Source organism: Acanthochromis polyacanthus, chromosome 14 (assembly GCF_021347895.1).
Source record: "Acanthochromis polyacanthus isolate Apoly-LR-REF ecotype Palm Island chromosome 14, KAUST_Apoly_ChrSc, whole genome shotgun sequence".
In the NCBI taxonomy this organism is placed as follows: domain Eukaryota; kingdom Metazoa; phylum Chordata; class Actinopteri; family Pomacentridae; genus Acanthochromis; species Acanthochromis polyacanthus.
In genome coordinates, this window is record NC_067126.1 from 25,756,577 (window position 1) to 25,769,117 (window position 12,541).

At 39.0% G+C, this 12,541-nt stretch overlaps 1 pseudogene; it reads right to left on the reverse strand.

Moving 5' to 3' along the window:
• Positions 1–5,907: 5,907 nt before the first annotated feature.
• On the reverse strand, positions 5,908–6,865 carry LOC110966442 (olfactory receptor 2A12-like; annotated as a pseudogene).
• Between the last annotated feature and the right edge of the window lie 5,676 nt (positions 6,866–12,541).

Consider the following 12,541-nt stretch of genomic DNA (forward strand, 5'->3'; position numbering starts at 1 on the left):
GAATCACTGCTCTGAACAATACGTCTGTTTTTTTCTTGTTGACTTGTAGCAGTAATGCATATATTCTGAGGTGCTGTTTTGCAATTGGCCTGCACAGTGTCGTAGTGGTTAGCACTTTCGCCTTGCAGCAAGAAGATCCCTGGTTCAAATCCCAGGCTGGGCCTGGGATCTTTCTGCATGGAGTTTGCATGTTCTCCCTGTGCATGCGTGGGTTTTCTCCGGGCACTCCGGCTTCCTCCCACAGTCCAAAAATATGCTGAGGCTAATTGATTACTCTAAATTGCCCGTAGGTGTGAATGTGAGTGTGATTGTTTGTCTGTATATGTAGCCCTGCGACAGACTGGTGACCTGTCCAGGGTGTCCCCTGCCTTCGCCCGAGTCAGCTGGGATAGGCTCCAGCACCCCCACGACCCTAGTGAGGATAAAGCGGTGTATAGAGAATGGATGGATGTTTTGCAATTTAATGAAACAGACTTTATTTTTGCAACATACAAAAAGTATGTAAAGTCACAGAAATGAGTGAAGTAAAACAATAAAATCAAAAAGCAAAACTAATGCAACAAATAAAAGAAAGTAAAACAAATGTAAAATTAAAATAACAAAGTGTCACGGCCTCCTGCCCAGTCCCTGCCTGTGTGTGTTGACTGGTGATCAGCGCTGACTGAGGCCAGCTGCTGCTCCAACACACCTGCAGCACATCAGCACCCATCAGCAGCAGCATAAAGCCTGGCTCTCCACTCTCCTCAGGGCCAGATCCTGAACTGTGCTTCTACATGCTGCTGACTCCACCTTGGAGTTCTGCCCTGCTCAGTGGAAGCTGCTGACATGACCCACTCCTTTACACCTGTAAAGGACCTGGGCACCCCCTTGCCAGCACCACTGAACCCGGCCACTTGCCGGTATCCAGGAGTCTGCCAGCCTCCTCTCTTCCTGTTTTTGTGAGTCTCACCTTAGTTAGTTTTTGCGCTCCTCAGTTGTGGTTGTTGAGCTCTTGTTATTTTTACTAAAACCGGTTAATTGAGCTCTGTCTCTGCCTGTCTATGTGTTCTCATTTTGGGTTAACCCCCCACTCACCGTGACACAAAGCAAAACTAATGTAAGAAATAAAAGAAAGTAAAACAATGAAAGAAGTAAAACAACAAATTAAAAGCAATGTAACAACAAAACAAAGTAAAATAAAAAAACAATACAAAGACAAACTAATGAAAGAAGTAAAATAAAGTAAAAGCAATGTAACAAAATAAAGTAAAAATAAAAAAAGAGACAAAGACAAAATAATGAAAGAAGTAAAAGCAATGTAACAACAAAACAAAGTAAAGTAAAAGTAATATGGAGAAAATAAAAGAATAGAATCAGTCCTCCTCAGAGGGACGGAAGCAGCAACAAAGAGTCGCCCTGATTCTGCCGAAGAAATTTTGGATCCTCTTCAGCAGCTTGTTTCTAGGACGACCAGAGGAGACTGTGGAGTTGGTTTCATCATTTGAACTGCAGACAGACGTCAAGGAGGCTGAGGTGTACGGGGCCCAGGACCAGGACACTCTGTCAGACTGGTCTGCGGGGCTGTCTTCATTGGAATCGGCTGGGTCGACTTCAACAGATGATCTGGTGGAAAGAGTGCCGTGAGGAGACCCGACGCCTGACTCCTGGTCAGGGGAGAGTCTCTGTCCCCCTTCAGGATTCAGCAGCCATTTAACGAGATCCTCAACGTCCACTCTGAGCTCCGATTGAAGATTGTCTCCTTTGTTGCATTCCTCTGCTCTCATGCCTGCTGCTGTGTAGTCTTCTGGCATCTGAAGGACCAAAACATATGACAACTGTTTAAGAGTTCTGATGACACATTGTGATGGAGTCAAAAACCTGAGCAGGTAAATATGATCAAAAGGAGTCCAAAGACCTACCTCTTGCTCAGGGTGGACAATCCAGGCGATGCCGTTCCTGAGGACAATCACAGCTTCTGTCTCTGTATTTAGTAAAACAGCAGAAATTAAAAAGAGGTCTCAGATCACACTGCAAAAATGCAAAATCTTACCAAGTCTCTTATTTTTAGTCAAAATGTCTCATCCTACTTAATTGAAGATAAATTCACTTGAGTGAAATTTCAGAAAGATGGAGGGACTCGTTTTAAGACGATGCATCTTTAATATCTTGTTAAGTCAAACAATCTTAAAATGATCTAGTTTTGAGTTGTATTTGACAAGAAACAAGGGTCATTTTACTTTTCATACATTTTTCACGCTGAGGTGTTATTTGCAGAAGCTACACAAGCTTGATTTAAGAAATAAACTTAACTTGATTCAAGTAAATGCGTTCTGTTGGAAAATCACCAATGAGTTCATATTGTCAAGTTTGCTAATTTGTTGCATGCAAATTTGAAAATAAATTGTTGGTTTCAATACTAGACTTGTTTACGTGGTGTAGAGTTATTTATAAATGAGGCAGTAAGAACCACGGTCATATTTACAACAAATGTATTTTCAACCAACTGTATGCGGACGGATATCGTTAAATTGCTTCAGTCACATATTTAAATCTTGTTTCAAGGGCAAGGTGGTCTTAAATCTAGAGTCATGTCACTGTTATACAACCTAAAATAAGTAAAATACATCTTAAATTTTGTACTCAACATGAATGTTTAAAAAGCAAAGGTCTACTTTTGAGTTAAAAACAGCTGCTTTTGGGCACAGCTGGCTTACCCTAAAACACAACACCTCCAAATGCTGTCAAAACACGATTAAGTACGAGAATTTCTACCTAACTGTGAGAAGGCATATCTCAAAATGCTTCATCCATCCTCTATATACCGCTTTATGCTTCAATTAATCTTATTTCAAGTACATTCTACTGAAGTTCCACTATAATACAACTCAAAATAAGTTTCGTACAGGGTGCCCGGATAGCTCAACAGGTTAAGTAGGAGACCCACGAACAGGGGCTGGTCCCTGATGCAGTGGCCTGGGTTTGTTTTCTGCCCATGGCCATTTGCTACGTGTTTCCCCCCCACTCTACTCCCTCCTTTCCTGTCTGTCTCCACTACAACTATCTAATAAAAGGACAAAAAAAACTATAAAAATAATAAGTTTAAAATATCTCAAATTAGGAGGTGACATGAAAGCAAAAATCTATTTTTGAATAAAAACATATTTTTTAGCATGTCTGGCTTATTTTAAGACACTTAAAGTTGACAATCCTGGTAAAATATAGCTTAAAATAAGTTTTCCCAGCTAAATTTAAGATCTCAATATTCTAAATATATCTTATTTCAAGAAATCTTACCAAGCCATTTTTCACTTGTTCTATTGGTAGATTTTTTTTCACTTATTTCAAGGTAAAAGTTCCTTGAAATAAGCTTTTTTTTCTTGTTTTGAGAGGGTCATTTTTTTTTCTCCAGTGCAGTTAAGTGTGAAAATCAACACTGGTCTCAAGTAACAAACACTGAGAAGGTTTATAGCAGGATTTTCTAAAAATGATCTTTTACTGTTCTCAAAGCCTGGACAGAATGTGACACAGAGCTGATCTGTCCTGTGTTACATTTAAGGAACAGTTTAACAGTTAGATTTCCAGTTTGATCCATTTTGTTGTCAGAGCAGATAGATTGACTTTGTCTGTGTTGAGTCGGTCTTACCTGATGCCTCTGAGCGATCTGAGCTGGACCAAGACGACATGTTGGTTCTCAGTTTGCTTGAATGAACCTCCAAAGTTACGTCTTCTGTAAGATCAAGGGTTGTTCTTCAGGTTGTCTCCGAAGTGTCTTTCAGTCTCTCGGTACTGATAGTGTAATGATCACTGATGCATCAGAGATGTTTTTCTATGTTGCCATGTCTTGTAACCTCAGAATGTCATTTGAAACTCACTGTGTTCCATTGCATTGTTTGAAAAAGCATTTAAAATAAAACAGTTCAAATGAGTGAATTCAGTACCTTATAGTGTCAAGAATAAAGTTTCTCTGTACATCTGTAGTTTTATAATATTTACTGAATAATTACAGTCAAAGCAGCACACAGTCCACAACAGTTGGTGTGTGTGTTCAGTTTTATTGTTTTTCAAACATGTCTGTGAACAGAGTGGAAAACAAAATGTCCTTCCTCCTGGACCTCAGTGCAGTATAAGACAGAGATTTAAGGAAAACAAATGCAACAAACATCATGCCTGAGTTAACCCTAAAATACTAACTTGGGGTAGTTAGTCACCCACCACTGTATAATATCCTGCAATTCATTTATTTCACTTAATTAGTGACTCATCTCCCCATTAGTCCTCAAATTATTTGTCATTAACAGTGTTTTGGTGTCAAAATGCTGAACATGACACAAGCGTCTTCCTTTCATCTAACAAGTGCATGTTGCAAGCTTCATGATGTCTTTTTTTCTTTTTCATGACATACTAGATGATCATTATAAACTTTAAGTTCTTCCCAAATCCTCCCTTACTTCTACCTCTGACTGCATCAAACACCTTTTGGGCATCTCTGCTAATCAGGGCTGATTCTGTCTCATTCTCGTGTTGGATTATATGTGATGTTCTGGACTAGACTGGACTACTAACACCAGCGCACTTTACAAAAAAGGTCAGAGCAGACTCCACCTGCTCAGAAAACTGAGGTCCTTCAGGGTGCAGGGAGCACTTCTGAAGACTTTCTATGATTCTGTGGTGACATCAGGCATCATGTATGGAGTGGTCTGCTGGAGCAGCAGCATCACGGCTGCAGAGAGGAAGAAACTAAACAAACTGGTAAAGAAAGCCAGTTCTGTCCTGGGCTGCCCCCTTTGATCCTGTGGAGCTGGTGGGAGACAGGAGGATGATGACAAAGCTGCTGTCTATCATGGAGGACACCTCCCACCCCCTGCAGGAAACAGTAAGATCACTGAGCAGCTCCTTCAGTGACAGACTGCTTCACCCAAGGTGTCTAAAGGAGAGATACCACGGGTCCTTCCTTCCTGCTGCAGTCAGACTTTACAGTCAAGCCTGCTCCCAGTAGTTTCAGTTCACCCACTTACAAACTGTGCAATAAAAAATGAAAATAATGATGCTGTGCAATTTCATGAAAATTTTGCTGTAAATACTGCTTTCTTTTCTTCTTCTGAAGAAAATATTTGTATTTATATGTATATGCACTGTGTGCATTGTGTGCTGCACTCTCTTTGATTCAAGTGTTCTATTTGCTGCTGTACACTGTAAATTTCCCCGCTGTGGGATTAATAAAGGTTAAGAATCATCACATGTGAATACTGTGATATTGTTTTGTCTTCAAATTTTATTTGGTGCACTGATTATACCATTAAAATGTAATTTTAAACAACTGAAATTATTAATGACTGTGTTCTCTCACTTTCCATTTGTATGTCACATAAAATTCTGTCATGCGCGAGAGAGAAAGCAACATCAGTCTTACAGGGGCTGTCACATCCCACATATTAGAGTGGTTTTAATTTGAATCTTTACAATGGCATCATGCACAAATATATGATTCAGTTTCAGCTTTTAGTAAGGATCACTCTATAAATAACAGGGTTTACAAATGGCATAAGTAGGAGTAACTGTGTGGTCATTAAGGTCTTTACATTGTGTGGCACAGATGCTGATCCATGCATAAAGTACATAACATTGAATACTCCCCAGTCTTTGCTTTTGTTTAATGAACTACACATACGAGGAGTGTGTGAAAAAGTTGTGTCAAGAATAAAACAATATACTGACAGATGCAACAAAATAAATCCTTCTTATTTAACTGTGGAGCAGCTTACAAGTTTCCAATTCTCACAACATTTTCATCCAAAGTATATGGGTTCAAACCTCCAAATAGGTATTTTCTTTTTCCTGTCGTTCAAATTGACAAAAATGAGGCTACACCAGAACAGTTCTCCTTTATCCATTATTAGTTAAGTGCAATGTTCACACATATTATAAGAGTTACAGGTGCCAAACTTTGCCTTTTAATTTCAATCTTTGGGGCACCATCCTACATAAATACATCATTCGGTGTCGAATTTTAGTCAGAATTACTCCATAAATGATAGGGTGTATGAGAGGTGGAATTACCAGACACTATATTGCCATGAAGTTCTTTAAATTCTGTGACATAGATGCTGTTCCATACCTAGAATACATGACATCATAGAGCAAAACAATCGTGACATTAAGGAGACAAAACAAATGCGGCAAACATGTCTGTGCCAACTTTCTCCTGCACTCTTTAGATCTTAAAGCTGCCTTCACAAGCTGCACGTATAAGAGCATGCAATGCAGAGAGCATGGCCGCAGTAAAAGGAAATGACAATCAATCCGACTATATCGTTCGCTTTTGTAGAACCACAAGAGAGTTTAACAATTGACCAGTTCTCACAATAAAGCTTTTGCATTCGGTTGCCACATAACGTCAATGTTAACGTCAAGCTCACAACCAGAACTTCAAAGCAGAAAGGAATAAACCAGCACAGACTAATTAACACAGTGGTCCTTCGTACAGACATGACAGAGTTGTACTCCAGCGGTTTACATATAGCCACAAATCTGTCATAAGCTATTAGCACAAGAATAGAGTAATCAATTTTGATGTTAGAATAGATGATAAAAACTTGCAAGAAGCATCCCACATATGATATTACCTGAATATCAGACAGCAGATCAAAGAGAAATTTGGGGTAAAAGCCTACAGTTCCATAAATTGCATTGATGCACAAAAACACAAAAATATGTACATGGGCTTGTGTAAGTTCTGATCCAGTATTATGGTTAAAATGAGAGACATATTTACCATGACAATCAGGAAATAACATAGTAAAGTGAAAGAGAAAAGTGTGACTCTGTAGTTTACTGTTGCGCTGAAGCCAGACAGAGAAAAGAGAGCTGTGTTTGATATATTATTCATTCAGCAGTCCTGCCTTACAAACACAAACCTGAAACTTCTTTAACGCCAATGTGGACCAGTAAGTGCACACTTCTTGTTGTGACTTAAGATTTTAAGGTTGGATCTTAGCGGACACTCCCTCTTCTCTATCCCAGGCATGCCATTGGCTGACAGTCCAATAGTTAGTTTTAAATAAAGGAAGTGGTTAAAAACTGATTAGGATTTTTGCATTTTGATGGAAATTATTGAGGAGGCAAAAAATGACTACAAATTTAGGTAATTATAATCATACCTCCTGAAGTATTGAAGGAAATTTTATCAGAATTCATGATGGCAAATATGAAAAAGTTGTCAAATTGTTTTGATAAACATACATTAAGGGTGGAATTCTACTCTGTAAATAATTTTAATAATTATTAATCATTAATATTATAACTGACCGCTATTTACCCATCAGTCATCAGGCATGTTTTCAATCACTACAAACCCTACAAATGTACAGCAAACTACCGTAGCAGGAACTATTACATCACTGGTTTTGACTATTACGGTTGGTACACAGCATGTCCCTGTAAGAGTTTGCCAGCATGATAATGTCAAAACTTTGCCAAATATCGTCACTAAACTGTTCAGATGTCATGTAGTACCATACCTGTTGATGCATGACCCCACTGCATGATTCAATGGTGTGCTTAAAGGTGCTTTATCAGTAAAACCAAACATTGCTTCATCTTGTGGCCCAGTTTACACTCCAGAGTGGGGTTACATTAGATTGGACCTCTTCATACTTCATTATAGACACTCTTATAGTTCTTGCAATTCCCTCAAGTGTAGCAGTCCGACAGAGTTTTGCTCTGAGTCAGTAACACAAATATGTTCATCAAAGTTCACAAAAGCTGAGTTTAATTTATCTAGTTATTTTACTTCAGCTGAATCCAATGGTGGTGGCAACTACAGTACAATAAATTCATATTTAACTGATTGAAACTATAGTATATAGTAGCTCTGGTGACAAAAGAGGATGAGAACTTTTCTTTAGTCAGTAATTTGTATTTCAATAAGAGTCTAAACGTACAATATCAAATGTCCACTGAGAACATTTTTCTTTGGATCCAACACCAGTGGTGGCCTTACAGTGAAGAGGGAGTTTGCAAACAGTTGCATCTGCATGGAGATCGCTGGTCCCTGAACACAACATCCACCATAAATTGATGTCCTGGGGATACGAGACCAGGTGGACTAATGACCCTGAGACTTAATCATCATGTTTACCTGTATTTCTGTGGCATTGCATCACAATAGATGGAAGCTACATCAGCCTACTTTAATAATGTGGTTACCTTTTGTTGTCCGTAACATGGAAATCACTTGTGTATGAACTGAACGGATCAGGCTGTCTCATAGGAAATGCGTTCGGTCCACTGTGTAGCCAAGTTTAATTGTCATTAAAGTGTTTGTGTCTCACAAAAACACAATGCTGAATTAAGATTGTCTTACATTATTTACCTATATTTTTTAATATCCTTGCTATATACTATACTATGTAGTAAGAAAAAGAATTTTTCTGATTCTGTTTTTCAGATAGTAATTGTCACACATGTTTTTGTGAAGGTTTTTCACATTTTGTATTGAAATTACAGGATTAGTGTAGTATTATATGCAGTACTTCAAAGGGGCACTATTTTCAAGAGATTCAGTTTATTCTTTTTACAAACTGAGCTGTGAAAACATATCTTTTGTGACTTTGGATAAATCTTCCCTAAATATGAACATATCGATGACTATGCAAACAAAGCATTTGGGTTTGGTAATGAAAATGACTAATTTCTAAGGTTTTTTTCAAACATTACACCTGAAAGACAGTTTTGCTGCAAGCTAGGCCTATGCTAGGAACTAAAAGACAGGATGTTAAAGCATTGTTTTTAAGTCTATTGCTCACAATTCTACCCAACTTAATGGAAACAACACAAAGTTACACTATATTGCCAAAAGTATTCACTCACCTGCCTTGGCTCGTCTATGAATGTAAGTGACATCCCATTCCTAATCCATAGGGTTCAATATGATGTCGGTCCACCCTTTGCAGCTATAACAGCTTCAACTCTTCTGGAAAGGCTGTCCACAAGGTTTAGGAGTGTGTTTATGGGAATTTTTGACCATTCTTCTAGAAGCACATTTGTGAGGTCACACATTGATGCTGGACCAGAAGGCCTGGCTCTCGGTCTCCGCTGTAATTCATCCCAAAGGTGTTCTATCAGATTGAGGTCAGGACTCTGTGCAGGCCAGTCAAGTTCATCCACACCAGACTCTGTCGTCCATGTCTTTATGGACCTTGCTTTGAGCACAGTCATGTTGGAAGAGGAAGGGGCCAGCTCCAAAATGTTCCCACAAAGTTGGGAGCATGGAATTGTCCAAAATGTCTTGGTGTTCTGAAGCATTCAGAGTTCCTTTCACTGGAACTAAGGGGCCAAGCCCAGCTCCTGAAAGACAACCCCACACCATAATCCCCACTCCACCAAACTTTACACTTGGTACAATGCAGTTGGACATCGTTTTCCTGGCAACCGCCAAACCCAGTGTCACTCCAGAGAAAGCGTCTCCACTGCTCTAGAGTCCAGCGGCAGCATGCTTTACACCACTGCATCCCACGCTTTGCATTGCACATGGTGATGTATGGCTTGGAAGCAGCTGCTCAGCCATGGAAAACCATTCCATAAAACTCTCTGCTGAAGCACTGTTCTTGAGCTAATCTGAAGGCCACATGAAGTTTGAAGGTCTGTAGCCATTGACTCTGCAGAAAGTTGCCCACCTCTTGGCACTATGCACCTCAGCATCCACTGACTCCGCTCCATCAGTTTATGTGGCCGACCACTTGATGGCTGATTTGCTGTCGTTCCCACACGCTTTCACTTTCTTATAATACAGCTGACTGTGGACTATTTAGGAGCGAGGAAATGTCACGGCTGGATTTGTTGGACCCATTCTTTCACAAATGTTTGTAAAAGCAGTCTGCATGCCTAATTGCTTGATTTGATGCACCTGTGACCATGGAAGTGATTGGAACACCTGATTCAGATTATTTGGATGGGGGTGTGAATACTTTTGGCAATATAGTGTATATTATTTCCAATGTGGCTCTTTGTTTTGCAAATGTAGTCAGCAATCCTGTTGAAAATATAATTGTATTTACCAAATTAATTGATGAGATATGCTTAGTTACTCAGTTTCATTAAGTGGAAAGGTCTGTTTCGTTCTCTCATCTCAGGACTGGTCCTCATTTCAGAGCAATCATTTACAGCACATACAATACAAGCTGTGACCTCCAAGGTGCAAAGTGCAACACATTGGGCAATGAAGTCAAGCTTACTTTTTAGTTTTTTGACATAGTTCCAATTCATCCCATATGTGTGTAGGGACTGTGGTTAGAGCTTACAGGCCACTAAAAGTTGGAAAACCAATGTCCCTCTCTTCTTCACTTCATCCTCTTCTCATTATTTTTTTCCTTTTCTTCCACCCATGTTTGTCATCTATGTTTTCTAACTAACAGTGTCTGGCAAATTTTCCTAACTGTCATGAGAAACAGGAAAATTAGCAAAAAAACAACAACCCCAAAACACTATATGATTTAGAACAGTGAACACTGTGGAGCATTAAGCACAAATCCAGAGCTTAAGGGAGTATGACATTTATTTATCAGCTTCCCTGTAACAAATGGTTATTACTACTGCTCCATATTTCCTAAATGTATAAACAGGCACCACATGTTCACCGTGACGACTTTATGAAGACATGAAATGTGCATGTGATTCTCAGCTTGTTGTGATGTTACATCGTGAAGTCAAACTAATAAACTAACGGCCACAAAGGTAATGTTGTGTTTCTCTGTTAGGACATTCCTCAATCAGGAATACAAATTACAGCAAAAATGTGCAGTAAAAGAGCCTTATTGTTGTGTACTATTTCAAGAATGCAGTTCTTTTCGGTGTCCTTATGTGGCCTATACAGCAAGACTGAGTTCTTGTCCACGTCAACATAGACATTTTCCTCGGCTGATACCTTCTGCCTTCGTTTAAACAAAAAATCTGTCCACACAACTGTTGTTTTACAAAATTTCTCTATACACACAAGACACCAGTCATGGAAAAAATGATTAACCCACTCTTGTTCTCGTCAGTTTCTTGTTCATTTCAATGCTTGGGACCACTAAAGGTATATTGCCTGAATAATACAATGAACATGACAAGAAATACAGCTGATTATAATACAATATGTCCTATTTGACATGCTTAAGCTTCATTGTACTCCCAGGGTATATAAGAGGCCATTTCATGTCATAAGCAACACTGCACATGCAAAGGCCTAGAGTGGTTTCCTGCTTACATTCAAGCCGTAGCACAACTCAGAAGTTGTCAGCTCTCACATAATACCTAAAACAAAAGAATTATGTGAAGCCACAAAGGTTGCCATCTTAGCCCTGTTTGAAATTGGCACGAGTGAGAGACAGGTAGTGAAAAAAACTGAAGACCTCCAAGACAGCCGTTCATTACTCTAAGAAAAAACAAGTCCAATGTGGTACTACCAAACTGCTAGCTGGTCGCTGCAGGAAACGCCTTTGTACCCCACATGATGATTGTGTGATGTGTATAACTTTTCATCACAGTATAACTTTAATTCAGCTAAACTTCTGAGAGATTGATCTGTCCTGTTAGGAACCGTAAATGACAGTGAATGCCCCCTTAGTAGGTAAATAATTCTGTTTTCCACTGTCCAATGATTGAGCTACACTGCATAATTCATTGAGAACAAAATGGCAACGGCGTGAGAATGTGATGTTGTTGTAGGTATCTGCATTGAATCATTAAACAAAGCAGCACTGATTCTGAACAAACTATGATGGGACTTTATCATGTTTCAAAATCTCAGTTTGAGTGACCTAAAATGCTGATTGCATGCAGATGACAACTCCAGAGGAAAATATTTACTCTACATAATATCCTTAGCAGTGTGGACAAGGCCTCAGATCATGTAAGGTCTGAAGTGTCCCTTTTTACTGAACACAACAGTCTAATCTTTCTCTGTGAAAATGCTGACCTTCGTTATTTATTATAATACTGATGATGAAAATCATTTCAGATAACGCAATTAGCTCATTAATATCAGAACATGGGGAAAGTGGGTGCATTCAATAAGTCTGTTTGAATCTTAGTTAATCTTAGTTAAAGAGGAGCACATTCAAGAAAACGCTGGAAATGAACATGGTGCATGCTATTTTTTAGCTTGGCCTGGAATAAAATACTCAATGGGCCTGTTTGTATAACTCAGTCTACCATGAATAAAACCTTCATGGAGAAACCTGACGATCAAATTTCACTATGTTGGATATTCCTGCAGCTCCTAAACTGAGTGTACAAAGTTCCAATCCTCTCAGGTAAATTCAGTCCTGAACAAGCTAAGAAATGTTTGCTAAAAAGGTTTAAATTTCCCTCATGAATCCACTGAAAAGCCTTGATATCTAATTAAACCTATGCTGTGTTGATATTAGTCACTATCCTTGCAGTTGCACTTGCAAAATGATGCATCAGCTTTAAATATTGCCCACTGTAAAATGAGGGGGGAAAAAGTGCTTGAACTGCTTGAACTTACAATGTAAACAACTCAAAAATGTGAAGCATTTTCGGGAACAGATTCGCAGATTGT